Source organism: Montipora foliosa, chromosome 8 (assembly GCF_036669935.1).
Source record: "Montipora foliosa isolate CH-2021 chromosome 8, ASM3666993v2, whole genome shotgun sequence".
In the NCBI taxonomy this organism is placed as follows: Eukaryota; Metazoa; Cnidaria; class Anthozoa; order Scleractinia; family Acroporidae; genus Montipora; species Montipora foliosa.
The window spans coordinates 3,950,767-3,955,766 of record NC_090876.1 but is presented as its reverse complement, the minus strand read 5'-3'; the positions used below and the strand labels follow the sequence as shown (position 1 = coordinate 3,955,766).

Genomic DNA, 5,000 nt, shown 5'->3' with positions numbered 1-5,000 from the left:
AGACGGAACGGCATTCGAAAATGACCTTTCGTAGCGTGTGCTATTATCCAATTCTTGTAGATAACCGGTTGTTTTGCTGTAAAACCGAAATTAATTAAAGGGCCGATCATTAAAACAGATTACAATAAAGAGTGGTTAAAACATTCTATCAGGAAAGCGTGTTTGTCGTGTAATAGTCGGCGTCCTTTTTTTCGTTTTATTCATCGTTTTTATTCATCGTTTTATTCATCCTTTTATTCATCGTTCCCTCTTTTTTTGTTGTTTTGCTGTAAAACCGAAATGAATTAAAGGGCCGATCATTAAAACAGATTACAATAAAGAGTGGTTTAAACATTCTATCAGGAAAGCGTGTTTGTCGTGTAATAGTCGGGCTTCCTTTTTTTCCTACTTTTCTGGCGTGGAAAGCTTGGAATGCAATTGCCTGGTTTTTTGAAAACTCAAATATTCCTGCTGGTTGGTCCCCTCCCCTTCTCCAAATCCTATTGTCTGCATTTGAGTCGAGTTTCCATTGTTTTATTTCTTTGTGTATTGTTTTTCAACTAGTCGTGAGAGCTCGACATATTCACCTTCATGATTCTCTCACTCTTCCCAGCGCAGAGGAGTCGCAATCTTGTTCCCAGATTCATCGTTCCCTTACCCAGCGGTCGGGAAAGAGAGACTGGTCAAATTCCAGAAAGGCCACCTTTGATTAGCTGTTGAAAAACGGTTTCATTTTATTTGGAATGAAAGTAGTCAAATAAGTACGACAACATTTGGTAACTTAACGACTTCCCGAAACCGGTCGGAAGGATACAGATTGTATCCTTCGAATAGCCCTTTTCACGGTTAGTTTTCCTTGCATTACAATGTATTCTAACGTGGGTGCGAGGCAATTTCGGGTAAAAACTACAAAATAGCCCGAAATTGCCCCACATACATGCTGGATTACATTGTAATGCAAACGAGAAAAACTAACCGTGAAAAGGGCTATTATACACTATTCTTAAAAGCCTCATCATCATCATCATCATCATCTTGTCCTTTTCCCTCTGAGGGAAATAGGGCCTTGCGTTCTCTCTCTCCAAGCTTCTCGGTCGTTCGCACAACTACCGGCTTCTGCCCAACCTTTGAACCCAAGTTCACCTCGTTCTCTGTCTACCGTCCTTCGGCCTACCTTTCCTTCGTCTTCCGTCCATGTTAAGGCTATCCTCGTGTTCTCATTTACACTTTTCCTCAGCACATGCTCAATCAGTTTCCAGTGTCTACGTTTTATCTGCTGAGTGATCTCTTCCATATTCGTCTTGAATCTTATCTCTTCATTTGTCACTTTCATAGGCCAGTAAATCTTCAGAATTCTTTGTAGCCTCATACGGAGCTTCATTTAGGGAGAGTTAGATCTCCCTAACCTCTCGAGAGGTAGTCCATGTTCTGACCATGCATTAAAAATCAAGTTTTTAGAAACATGGCTTCGTCTTCTCAAGAAGAGCACTTCCACAACACCAGAGTTTTCTGGTTCCGGTTTTGGATTTTTTTTGGAGCCTCCCGCGCCCGTTCCGTGGGACAAGGATAACGGAGGCTCTGGGAACGAGATCGAAAGACTACAAAGCGACAACAAAGCCCAACAGTAGTGCGCATGTGTCATTCTGGTTTCTTGCAGGGAAGCCCTGGGCGTTACATGATTGACCTTTCCTTTGGCTAAGAATGAAATTTGAGCTTTTCACCTCATGGCGCCGAAATTTTTTTTACCTCATTCCGCCTTTTTCCTTTTTTACTGTTTTTTCGTGATCCTGGACGACCTGGAGCGCCGTTGTCTGTAAGCAAAGGACGATGAACAATGCTAGGGTCATTGTTGCTTTTAAACTTAAAGTTAATATCATCCAAAGAGGTCTTCGCCGTCTTCTCTATTATCAAGCTTATAAAGGGAGAACGAAGAATGCGCGCGCCTCTTTCTCTTCGGTCTTACTGAGCGTGCGCACAGGACAGCAGCTTGCAGGATGATTTTTGAAGATTAATCACAACGTAGATATTGCCAATAAGTTAAGGAAAAAGTTCCGTATTTGTAGACAAGTTTCTCAGAGAGGTTTATCCGAAAGCCTCCTGCTGCGCAGTCTTAGTTTTGTCCAAGTCAGAATTTTCAAGAATCTTCCAAAGGCTTGTGTGCGCATTCCCTGACGTAATCAATGTCACTTTTGTAACGTCAGTCATTTGTTCATTTTCCCGCGAAACGGCTCTGTCTGAACACGTGTTTTCACAACGTCTAATGTGGAAAAGATAAAAGTTATCGTTTTAGTGTTGCTTTTCATAGCACTATCGGAAAACATCAGCGAAGGTAATAGCACGCCGTATATTTATGAATGTGCAGATTGAATACGCGGTGAGTTCACGCAAATTTCTTCGAGCTCAAATTTTCTCGTTGTCGCTACGAAAAATGGGATGGTAAGCAAGGTTATTTAATCCTCAAAAGACGTGAAAGAAGCAAAATTAATTAAATGATTAGAATTTCCCCTGATGTTTTCAAGTTGTGAGTCTCTTAGGATGTGGCGACAAAAGAAAGTTTTTTGCTACAATGGAAAAAAAAAGCAAATAGCAGAAATTGAAATAAGTTTGTCTTTGTTACTTTTGAACTTCAAACGACTGAGAAGTTGTTTACGTGATTTCGTCTCCATTCGGAAAGTGGGAAATTACAGGGCTCACAATTTTATGATGGACGTTTTCAACGCTGTTTTCTTGCAGGTTTACCGCTTCGCTCTCACTTTGTCAGAGATTTCTCTAACATCGCTGTTCCCGATGACGAACTGGCAAAAGTGAAATTACAAGGAACGCGGCAGGAGTATCGAGGACCCTCAATCCCCCTTACAACCCTACCCCCGATTGAAGAGGCCCCCGATCTACCTGATCCGCCTAATCCACCAGATTCTGTCTACCAAAAGACAGATCAATCCAAACAGTTTAACCCCCAGGAGTTTACCAACGACCAAGGAAAAGCAACATCACAAGACTCATGCATGGTTAATTTCCACACGACCATCATCGGATGTGGGCTCCAAAGGACCCGACAGTTATGGTCAGACGGCAAGGCAAGGCATGTCGGTGGTACCAAGGCAATCTTTCTCAGCAAAGGAAACCTTACCATCCAATACTGAACCGCCACTCAAACCATTTACTGTCCAAACCAAACCAGTGGACCATAACCCAGGCATGTCCAAAGAAACTGCCTCTACCATCCCAACGGAAGTAATCCCGAGCATGCCCAAAGAAAAACCCGGTGGCTTAAATGTGGCACTAGGACGACCCCCACCGGAAAAGCACCCGCCTTTACGTGATGGTGCACCGAAAAAAGAACCTTCAACCCTAAGAAATCCCAAAGAAAATTATTTGGCCAACAGGATACAGGTGGCACTCGGACAGCGACGCTTAACAGGCGCTGTACGTAAGGCGGATTCCTTTCAAACCACAAATGAAAATATGGATTCCGATTTGGGGTATGTTCGACCCACACCGGATGAGGACTCTTTTCCAGCTGATACTGCTCATCAAAGAATAACTAACGTAGATCATGTTGATTCTAACGCAGTAGAAGAACATCTGCGAGGAATCAGGAGGGTACAAAGAACACTTCTCAGTCTTGTTAAAACCCAGGCACCAAACGAAGAATCCAGCAATTTACCTGAGGAGCTATCTCAAAATAAAGATACATTCGATATTAAACGAGACAAAAGACAGCCGGGAAAAGGCGATGATAAGGGACAATCCTCATTTCCTGAAAGCGGCGCAAAGTCTAACTTCCCAAATGAAAGCCCTGAATGGTTAACAAATGAACAGCAGGTTTCAAGACAAGAAACTTTTGGCTTGCCAGACATGGACACTGCTGTTCGTCCAGAAAGAGCGAGATCCTTGATTATAAGGTGGCATGAAGTTTACCCTCGGACAAAAAGGGATGACAACAGGCGATAATTACGTACACAGTCAAAAGAAAGAAAAAGTCTAAAGACCCCGCAAAATCAAGCTCGCCTATCATTGTTGCAGGAATAGCAGCTGGAATACTCGTTTTGCTATGTATCGTGACAAGTGTGTTTCAGTTATGGTAAGCAACCACTGTTCTTATAAAAGTGTCCACTCAAGTGATAAAGTATCTGTATTACAAACTTGACTGATTAGAGTGTAATGTGAAGTGCTAGTTTTCAACCCCATATGAACCATGTGAGCGTTAGCCCTACTGATGGAAATGGGCCCACACAAGGACAGAGAAAAACTCTGACCAGGGTGTACTAGTACTTGTTCATTGCCGTGACATAAACATCTTCAGTTCCCACGACCTGCTCCCGTCTGACCTTGTAGCTCAGTCGGTAGAGCGGCGGTGATCTAACCCGAAGGTCGTGGGTTCAATTCCCACCCTGGTCAGAGTTTTTCTCTGTCCTTGTGTGGGCCCATTTCCATCAGTAGGGCTAACGCTCACATAGTTCATATGGGGTTGAAAACTAGCGGTTCGCATTACTCTCTAATCAGTTAAGTCTATTCAAATATAAGTGCTACACGGCCAACGTTTGCAAAAACGTAATCTTTCCTTGTACTTGTATCTGTATTACAAAGTTTATTGGGCTTCATGATCAAGAAACATCGACAACTTACGGACGTTAAACATTTTTCAGTCTTTCTTGCAAAACTAGAATTAACAATGGTGAGGCAGATATTTCTTAAGATGATTATAGAAAACAATTATTCTACTTGACGCTTGCGGGATAAGGAAGGATTAAATTAACTTGAACAACTTTTCGACCAACATGCCACTTACCTTTCCCTTCTATCATACTTTCTTATTAGTGCTCATAGAATACTTGTTAAATATTAGTTTTGCCATGAGGATTGATAACACTACTTTACCTCCAAAAATTGAAATGGTCGCCTATTTACCGGTACCATTCCCCGAAAAAAACGATTAACAAAACATCACATGAAAAACATACCTCTAAAAAATATGTATCCGTCCAGTTACGTTCATTCAAACTCGAATAGTATTTATA

At 42.0% G+C, this 5,000-nt stretch overlaps 1 protein-coding gene across 1 annotated transcript in view; it reads left to right on the top strand.

Annotated features, from left to right (window-relative positions):
• LOC137967969 (tax1-binding protein 1 homolog B-like) overlaps positions 1-338 on the top strand; it is a 9,222-nt gene extending 8,884 nt beyond the window's left edge. The window contains exon 3 of the mRNA XM_068814580.1: positions 1-338. This exon is cut by the window's left edge and continues 2,656 nt beyond it. The gene's annotated coding sequence lies outside the window, so the exon portion shown is untranslated.
• Positions 339-5,000: the final 4,662 nt, after the last annotated feature.